Below are 9875 nucleotides of genomic sequence, written 5' to 3'. Positions count from 1 at the left end.
GGGTAGGGACCCAATGTGAGGACTCAGCTGGGGCTCAGCGATAGGGCTGTGGGATTTGTGCTGGTGTGGTAATTTGTCTAACCCTTTAGTGATAATGTGTTACTAAGAACAATTGTTCAAGGACTAAACCTTAGATGAACACCTTTTAAAATATATAAATGTAAAGGGATTTAAAGTCACCTTTAATTTTTATCTATATATTAAAGAGGATTTAAGGTCAGTTACATTCCTACAGGTTTTCCCCAATCTGTCTGAGGTTGGGTCTTCTTGTCTATAAAATGGGAATAGCTAAGTGTCTAGCTCACAGGGTCATCGTGAAGATTAAATTAGAAAATGCATGTAAAGTTCTTAACACAGAAAGTGCACAAAAATAATAGCTTTTTTTATAAATGTGCTTGAGGGCCAGGCACAATGGCTCACACCTGTAATCCCAGTACTTTGAGAGGCCAAAGTGGGTGGATCACTTGAGTCTAGGAGTTCGAGACCAGCCTGGCCAACACAGTGAGTCACTGGCCTGGCCAATGACTCCAAAATAAAACAAACAAAAAACAATTAGGCAGTCATGGAGGCACATGCTACTCAGGAGGCTGAGGTGGGAGGATCACCTGAGCCCAGGTGGTTGAGGCTGCAGTGAGCTGTGATCACATCACTGCACTCCAGCCTGAGTGACAGAGTGAGACCGTCTCTAAAAAAAATAAAACTGGGCCCAGTGGCTCATGCCTGTAATCCCAGCACTTTGGGAGGCTGAGGCAGGTAAATCACGAGGTCAGGAATTCAAGACCAGCCTGGCCAGGATGGTGAAACCCCATCTCTACTAAAAATACAAAAATTAGCTGGGCATGGTGGCAGCCACCTGTAATCCCAGCTACTTGGGAGGCTGAGGCAGGGAATTGCTTGAACCCACGAGGCAGAGGTTGCAGTGAGCTGAGATCATGCCACTGCACTCCAGCTTGGGCAACAGAGCAAGACTCTGTCTCAAAAATAATAATAACAATAATAACAAAATTAAAATAATAAAAATAAATAAATAAATAAAAATAAAAAGTGTGCTTGGAAATGGAAGAGAGAGAATTTAACAAGATCACCAGAAATTGCTTCAAACCCATGGCGGGCCAGCTGGTGTCACCCGTCCCGGAGGCAGTAAGTTGAAGGGATCTATTTTTCTTCCTCACCGAGGGAGAAACCAGGGGCTGTGTGGGGAGAAGGTGACAACACACACCCTCCACGAGGGAGAGAGACCCTGCCAACCATGCTGGGGACATGGTAAAAATCAGTAGCTCAGAGGCACTGTAATGTGGCAGTAACATAAACTTATTCTTTAATAGTACATTCATACGAACAAAGGTTGAGGGCAAAGAATTTCGTTTTTTTTAAAGCAAAACTCTAATTTAGTGGTTCTCAAGCTTTTTGGTCTCAGGACCCCTTCACACTTTTAAAAATAATTAAGAGCCCAAAGTGTTTTAAGTGGTTTTGTCTCATGATCTTCAATGTATTCAAAATTAAAACTGAAAGTTAAAATATATGTTAATTCAAAAGAACAATATTTTTTATTACATTTTAACTAAAAATCTACATATACCTACGAAAGATAGCTACATATTTTCTAAAACAAAAATGTTAGTGAGAACAGTGGCATCATTTTAAACTTTTGCAAATCTCTTCACTGTCTGGCTTGGAGAAGACAGCTGGATTCTCAGCTGCTTCTACATTCAATCTGTTGCAATGGGTTGCTTTGGTTAAAATATGGGATGGGGCCGGGCACAGTGGCTCACGCCTGTAATCCCAGCACTTTGGGAGGCCAAGGTGGGTGGATCAGCTGAGGTCAGGAGTTCGAGATCAGCCTGACCAACATGATGAAACCTGTCTCTAAAAAAAATAAAAATATGTGATGGAAACTCAGCTTCATAATGTATGTAGCTGGGAAAAAGAGAAGTATTTTAATAGCCTTTTCAGTTAATTGTGACTATTCTTCTTTCTTCCATACCAAAACTCGAGGAGGCAGGTTCTTAAAGGTGAGTTTCCGCCTGGACGTTTCATTCTCTGTTAACGTTACACTCCACTGGTCTGCCTTGCACTTTGAATAGATCTTTCACTCATGCATGATTTTGCAACATCGTGTATTGGTCATTTGGAAAATATTAGTTCACCAGTTATGCAGATCTCCCAAATGTTGACACATATCGTTATACAGTATTTTTTTTTGAAAAGCACACTCATTAATGCTATCATCGGTCTCATCAGAACTGAAAGCTTTCAAACTCACTGAAGTAGTAAGTAGACGTAAGTTTTCCAAATCGTAATTTTCACTTGAAAACTCTAATTCTGGCATTGGCAACAAACACTAATAATTTTTTTTCCTTGAATTGACAGGCTCACTTGATTCACTTTTGAGAAAATGAATGCCAAATACCCAAGTCTGATAACTATAGTTTGTCATTTGTTACTTTTTTTTCTTTTTTTCTTTTTTTTTTTTTTTTAAGACAGGGTTTCACCATGTTGGTCAGGCTGATCTTGAACTCCCGACCTCAGGTGATCCGCCCGCCTTGGCCTCCAAAGTGTTTGGATTACAGGCGTGAGCCACCATGACCGGCCGCCATTTGTTATTTTAAGTAAAACTGGTGTTTGGTGAATTCGGCTCACAATTCAACTGCGTAAGTGCTTTTCCTTGAGATAAGCATACTTCCCATTTTGTCACACAAAATATTTACAAGACATGTACTCAAGGGTTAAGACTTAATAAAGTTAATAATGTTACTGCTTCTTCTAGACAATATAATCAGTACAGTGTGGTACTGGCATAAAGACATATAGATCAAAAGATGCTCAGCATCTTAACAGGCATGAATCCAAAATAGAGCTGTACATACATGGCCCACTGATTTCTTTTTTCATTTTCGGTAGAGATGGGGTCTTGCCATGTTGCCCAGGCTGGGTCTTGAACTACTGGCCCCAAGTGATCCTCCTGCATCAGCCTCTCACAGTTTTGGGCTTATAGGCATGAGCCATCACTTCCATCTTCATGATCCACCGACTTTTGACAAAGATCACAAGTTAATTCAATAGAAAAAAGGACAGTATTTGCAACAGATAGTGCTAGAACAATTGGAAATCCATAATCAAAACAAAACAAAGACAAACAAATCTCAGCTTCTTCCCTTGCACAATTTAATAAAGCAAAATGGATAATAGAACTAAAGTAATAGCTACAATTATAAAACTTCTAGACAGAAAAATAGGGGGAATCTTTGAGGCCCTAAGTTAGGTAGATATTTTCTTAGGACTCAAAATGTATAAACTATAAAAGAAAAACATAATTGATTTTTATAAAAATGAAAAACTTCTGTTCTTTGAAAGGCACTGTTAAGAAAATAAACAGATAAGAAACAGACTGTGAAAAATATTTGTGCTCTTACAACTCAGTGATAATAATGCAAACTCATTTTTAAAATGGTCAAAAAGGTCGAGCGTGGTGGTTCATGTCTATAATCCCAGCACTTTGAGAGATGGGAGGATAGCTTGAGCCCAGGAGTTCAAGACCAGTCTGGATAACATAGTGAGTGTTTATTATAAAAAGTAAAAAAATTAGCCAGGCGTGGTGGTGCAGGCCTCTAGTCCCAACTACTCAGGAGGCTAAGGTGGGAGGATGGCTTGAACCCAGGAGATCGAGGCTGCAGTGAGCTGAGATCACGCCACTGCACTACATCCTGTAGAACAGAGTGAGACCCTGTCTCAAAAAGAATTTTAATTTAAAAAAAAGTCAAAAGATTTGAATGAATACTTCACTAGAGAAGATATATGAATGGCAAGAAGTCCATGAAAAGATGTCCAAATCATTAATTATCAGGAAATTGCCTATTAAAACCACAATAAGATACCATGGTACACTTATTACAATTGCTAAAGTTTAAAAGATTGATAATGCCAAATGTTGGTGAGGATGTAGAGCAACTAGAAGTCTCAAAATTGCTGATCGGAATGCAAAATAGTTCAGCCACTTTGGGAAACTGGAAATTTCTTATAAAATGAAACATTTATGTACCTATCATATGCTCCAACAACCCCACTCCAAAGTATTTATTCAAGAGATATGACAATACACGTGCACACAGAGATCTGTACGTGAATGTGCATACTAACTTTATTCATCATACCAAGAAATAGAAAACAGCCCAAATGTCTATCAACATGTCAATGTTTAAGCAAATTATATATCTATACGATGAAATACCAATCCATAATAAAAATAAAGTAACTACTGATACATGAAACCATAAAACAATAATTTTACTGCTTCATCAAGGACTTTCAAAGTGAAACTGAAGCTGGGCGCAGTGACTCACACCTATAATCCCAGCACTTTGGGAGGTCCAGGTGGGTGGATCACTTGAGGTCAGGAGTTTGAGACCAGCCCAGCCAACGTGGTGAATCTCGTATCTACTAAAAATACAAAAATTAGCCAGGCATGGTGGTGTGCACATGTAATCTCAGCTACTTGGGAGGCTGAGGCAGGAGAATCGCATGAACCCAGGAGGTGGAGGTTGCAGTGAGCTTAGATCGTGCATACTGCACTCAAGCCTGGATGACAAAGTGAGACTCTGTCTCAAAACTATAAATAAATTAAAAAATAAATAAAGCAAAACCGGCCTTTTTTTTCCCTCCTATTGTTACTATTCGTGCGCCGTGGTGGAGAAGAATACAAAGACTACTGGTACAGTTGGACGTTGTGCCTTGATTCATGCTTAGCTGCCAGCAGTTTCACCCACTGTTGCTCTTAAGTCATGCAAATGTCAACAAAGTAAAAGTGGCAAATGACAATTTAGCATTGTTAGGAAAATAGCTTTTACCTTGTGGATCCGCTGTAAGAGTCTTACAGACTCCCAGGGATCTGTGATGAACACCCTGAGAACTGATGTTTAAATTAATTTGAATAGTCACATTGACTTTTTAAAAATGACCCTTCTTTTTAGATATCACTCAAAGGCATGTAAAATGCTTTCACAAATATCTCATGGAAAAAAGGAAGACCAACTCCATCTGTGGTACTATTTGCTTTACTTCCTTGACAAATAAAAGGGGGGTTGGGGGAAGGAGAACCCGAGTAGGCCCATGGGAGTGTGTCCGGCATGTGAAGCCATCCATCATGCCGTCATGGTGAGAAGATGCAGGCCTGGGACCAAAAAGGCAAGTGGTGCTGGGAACTCAGGGCCCTTCATCACCTTTCCCCACATGCTCCCACTGGCTATACATCCCTCCACAACACAGTCATACACACACACACACACACACACACACACACACACACACACACAGAGTCAGGCCAGCCCCGCACGCCACGGCTAATCTCTCATAACAAGCCCAACCATGGTTACACTCACACAATACAATCGTACAGCCACACCAAAGCCACAAAAAAGCCAACACCCCACCTTATTGTGCTCAAAACCAGGTCACACTATTCTATGTTCACAGATGGAGAATCTCAATGGCCATACACCCAACCATCGTTACACTCAATCTAGCAGAATGGCTCCTATGTACTGGGCCCCCTGGCCATGCCAGCACATCCCCCCAGGTATATTGCGCATGGGGTGAAATAATAGCTTTTGGACACAGGCCAACCTGAATTCAAGTTCACGTTCTAAGACTTATTATTTCTGTAACCTTCAGCAAATCACTTAACCTACCTGAGCTCACATTCTAGAAAACGCAGATAATTCCTACTTTGAAAACTTGATGTGAGGATGACATAAAATAACCAGATGAGGGGCAGCGCCTTGTCTGACCCAGTGTGTCCTGGGGATGCAGCTATAACTGCCATGTACGGCATCTGTCACCAGAGGGCACCAGGGCCACAAGGTGTCTGGGGAGATGGCTGGAAGAAAATATGCCAAAAAGGCCAGGATTCCTGGGGAGTTCCGGGGTGAGCACAGACAGGGTAGGTGTGGGATGTGTGTGGGGCTGGGCAGCTTTTGGGAACCCCAGCCAGGTCCTGGCCACCCAAGTGTGCTGAGGGGTACGGTGGGCAGCTCCCGGCACTATCCGGATCTAGGAAGGAGGATGGATGAGTGCTCTCTGTGAGCCAGGCCCTCTTTTGTGCCGATTTCACACACATTAAATCTTTTAGTCCCTACAACAATACCATGGTTGATAGTCACTGCTAATATTAATAGTATTCCTGGTGAGGAATACTGAGGACGCTGAGGTCCATAGCCATTAAGTGGAGACCTGGGATACAAATGCAGGGAGTCCAGCTTCAGAATCCACAGGCCTAACCACAACTGCACACTGCCCTCACAGTGACCCCGCGTCTCCCCTTGCTGGGATTCTGCCAGGACTCCCTAACCCTGGCTGCCTTCCCTGGAGTTCAGCCAGCCCCAGCTGGCCTTTCCCCTCTTCCGGCCTGCTCCCCACCTGCTCCCTGGACCAGCCCATGGTAAGAGGCTTATCACACATGTGTAGGGGACAGATAAGGCAGGGCCCCCACACAGGGCTTATCCAGTCCTGCCATCCCTGCTGGCGAGCTGCCAGCAAATGGAGCCCCATGGGGCCTGGGGTCACTCCTTGTGATGTCATAGCTCCTTATGATGTCATAATATGTAGTGACATCATTGCTGTGTCCTTCCTTTGAGTCTGAGAGGGTTACTCAGATAGGAGTTGGAGAAGTGGAGTCAGAGAGGAGCCCTATGGAGGCTCCAGGTCAGTGGGCCGGGTTGGGCTGGGCTGGAGGAGTGGATGGTGCCAGAGGATCCTCCCCAGGGCAGATGGCTATTTTTGGTGTTGACTGCTCTGCTTATAGCCACCCCTCTTCCTGTATTCCCAATCCAAAGAGGCTCTGGGTCCAGCAGGGGCAGGAGCAGTGGGAGAAATCTTTAGCCCTACTGCCGGGCAGCTCTGGGGTCAGCCTCTAGCTCAGGAAGCAGCCTGCTCCTCCCCACAGGGAGGCCTGACCCTCGGTATCTCGGGTCTGAGGGGAAGGGGGATCTTACTTTCTATCCTTGGAATAGCAGTGAGGCAAGGCGGGATTATCAGGATGGCCAGACAGATGGACATAGCCAGACCTGTCATAACAGTCACACACATTGACTTGCTGATGTGGGCTGTGGGCACAGCCTCACGCCAACACCATCACATTCCAACAGCCATTCATTCTCATAGCCATGCCCGCAGCCACACGTGGACCACAGACATACCAGCACAGGCACAATATTGCCTGTCCCATCTGGGAGAATAGGAACCCCTTCTCTCTCGTGGCTGTACTCCCAGAGAGTAGCTCAATTCCCAGCACATGGCAGATGCACACTAATACTTGGTGAATAAATAAATGGACATTCAATTCCGCAGGGCCTGTGATCAGGCTAGGCTGAGGCCAGAGGAAATGCCATCCCACCTGCAAGCCTGCTCAACCTCTTCAGACCCAGGATGGGAGCATCAAGGAAGAACTACAGCTGCCAGCACCACCCCAGCCCCAACTTCAGTCATGGCCACTCCTCAGGTCACTGAAGGGACCCCGGTTATGCGGGGACCCCACTCCCTCCCTCCAGGTACAGTGAATCGGAACACTAGCACTCTGAAAGTGGGGTGTTATGAACACGGGATGGTCCAGATGTTGGGTATCTCAGGCCCCCTGGGAATTGGGTGCTGGAGGCTTTGGGGTTTGGGTCCTCTACAGTGTTGGGTGCTCTGACACCCTTGACATTGGAAATTCGGGACTTTGGGAGCTCAAAGCTATTTAAAAGTCTGGGTGTTGAAAGCTCTGGAGATTGGGGCTGCCCCCTTGACAAGGCCAAAGTCAATACTTCCTGTCTGTATGCCTGATTTGACCTGGAACTGGGGCTGGGGTGGCAGGGCTGTGGGGGGAGAGAAAACACAACAGGATGGCCTAGGGGGATACATGGAGCCCCAGAGACAGCTCTTGGATCTGGAACCAATCTAACCTGCTCCTCTGCACTAGGACTGGGCAGGGGAGGTGCCAGGCACTGACCACGGGGCTCCAGGTTCAAGAGAGGAGGAATCTGAGAGCAGAGCCCAGGCAGGTACCTCCCAGTAATGCTTCCTGGCTACTGAGGCTGGGGTTCTAAGGAGGTGGAGACCCCTGACCAGGCCTGGCTTCAACTACAGGCAATGTCCATCCTCCCTCACCTTCTCAGCAGGCCCCCAGCACCCCTCCATCAAGGTGCCCAGTGCTGCCAGCTCCTGCAGTGACCACCAGAAGTGGCCCAAGTCTGGCATTACTAGACACATACCTAGCTGACTCTGTGTGTCCCACAGCAGAGGCCTTGACCCTGCAGGCTGATGACACCATTTGAGGAATCCAGCCAGCCCTGGGGGCTCTGACGCTCTGGGGTACAGCCCTCCCCAGAAATAGCTCCACTGGCTTTGGTAACTGGAGGCTCCTGAGCCACATCTTAGCCAGCAGTGGGTGGGGCCTGGCCCGCTTCTGCCCTGCCCCAGAAAGAAGCAGGCCCACCGAGATGTCTGACCCCATCAGTGCCCCCATCCACTCCCCAGCCCCAGTCTGTCCTCAGTCCTGATACCCCTGTTCGCCCCACAGTGGCCCAGGCTGGCCATGCCCTTCCCGCCCTGTGGGCCAGTTGCTCAGAGCCAGGAGCGCACAGCCAGGGACGAAGCTATCTCAGCCCTGACCTAGGCTGGGCCCAAACCTATCTCCTTGGGGCCTCATTCTGATTGGGAAAAAACAGCCTCTCTAGTCCCTATCTCAAGGAGATGGCTTTTCAAACCAGAATCTTTCTCAAAAGTGTCTCCTCAGGACACAGCTCACCGTGCAGTTTCCTGAAGCTCTTTCTGGGTCAAGGTGGGTAAAACACACACATCCATAAATCTGTTTCTGTGTATACAAATAGACTTTGTGCTATGCCAGTGTTAGCCTGATAAAGTCCTCTGGCCAACATCCCCAATCTCCCTAAACACTCCAAGGAAAATTTTCTCTTCACCCCAGGAGCTAAAGTGCTAGGCACCTCCCTGTCCCCAGGTTGGCCCCCTAGGCTTCCTCTTTCTGATAGAGCCTCAGAGGCTGGCCCTGAGCACCCATCCCCCTCTCTTCTTCTAACTGCCCAGGCCCCAAGCCTGAGGGCATCCTGGAAGTCCAGCTCTCAGGATACCCTACACCTGCCTCCCTTCATATGGATTCCCTGGGCCATGAAAACTCTCCGAATCTTCACTGAGTGTTCTTAGTGCTCAGTGCCCTCTTGTAGGCCTGTCCCCACCCCAGCCTACTGCTGGAAGGGAGAAGGAGGGAGACCTTTTCCCCCTCATACTCTTTTTGTCTGCCTTCCACTACTTGGGGGCCTCTTCAACAGCCTCCATCTGCCTTCCCTGGGTGGTATCCCTTTTGATGAGCCCCAGGGAGGAAGCAAGGAGGAAGATCCTAGAGGCAATTTACGGAGGGAGTTAAGTCCTGGCAGGAGAGATGTGGAGGGCTTGGACCCCATCTGCCCAGTCCCAGGAATTGGGCAAACACACAACTACATAGACCTGCAGCAGTGCACACAATCAGTCTTCCACAGATGTACCTACACAAATACACAATCAGGGGCTTGGTGTCGGGGGGCACAGACACAACAGGTTGCCCAGGTCCAGCTGTGTGTGCACACACGCACACAAGAAGGACCTGCACTTGGTTTGTAGGAGAATAAAAATCTATACCTACTAGGTTTGGGGACAAAGTAAAAATGAAAACAATCTTGCTGATGAGACTAAGGTATCTTCCCAGATCTGATCAGGATTCCAACATTAAGAGGAGCCAGCAGAGAGCTGTCTTTGTACCCTGGCTCTGAGGAAGTTTTGTGGGATAGACCGCGTGTGGCCTGAAAGAGCTCGCATTTCAGGGAACGCCTGGGCTCGATGCCTGTTATCTT

The 9875-nt window shown here is 46.6% G+C and overlaps 1 long non-coding RNA gene across 1 annotated transcript; it reads left to right on the top strand.

Annotated features, from left to right (window-relative positions):
- Window positions 1–6636: 6636 nt before the first annotated feature.
- On the top strand, window positions 6637–9875 carry LOC105705004 (uncharacterized). The gene is made up of 4 exons (XR_001104579.1): window positions 6637–6696; window positions 7342–7541; window positions 8757–8812; window positions 9731–9875. It is a non-coding gene; the product is annotated as an uncharacterized LOC105705004 (long non-coding RNA).

This window comes from Aotus nancymaae, unplaced genomic scaffold (genome assembly GCF_030222135.1).
Source record: "Aotus nancymaae isolate 86718 unplaced genomic scaffold, 86718_ANA_hifiasm-v0.15.2.pri h1tg000007l, whole genome shotgun sequence".
Taxonomy (NCBI): domain Eukaryota; kingdom Metazoa; phylum Chordata; class Mammalia; order Primates; family Aotidae; genus Aotus; species Aotus nancymaae.
This window is presented reverse-complemented; position numbering and strand designations above follow the sequence as displayed.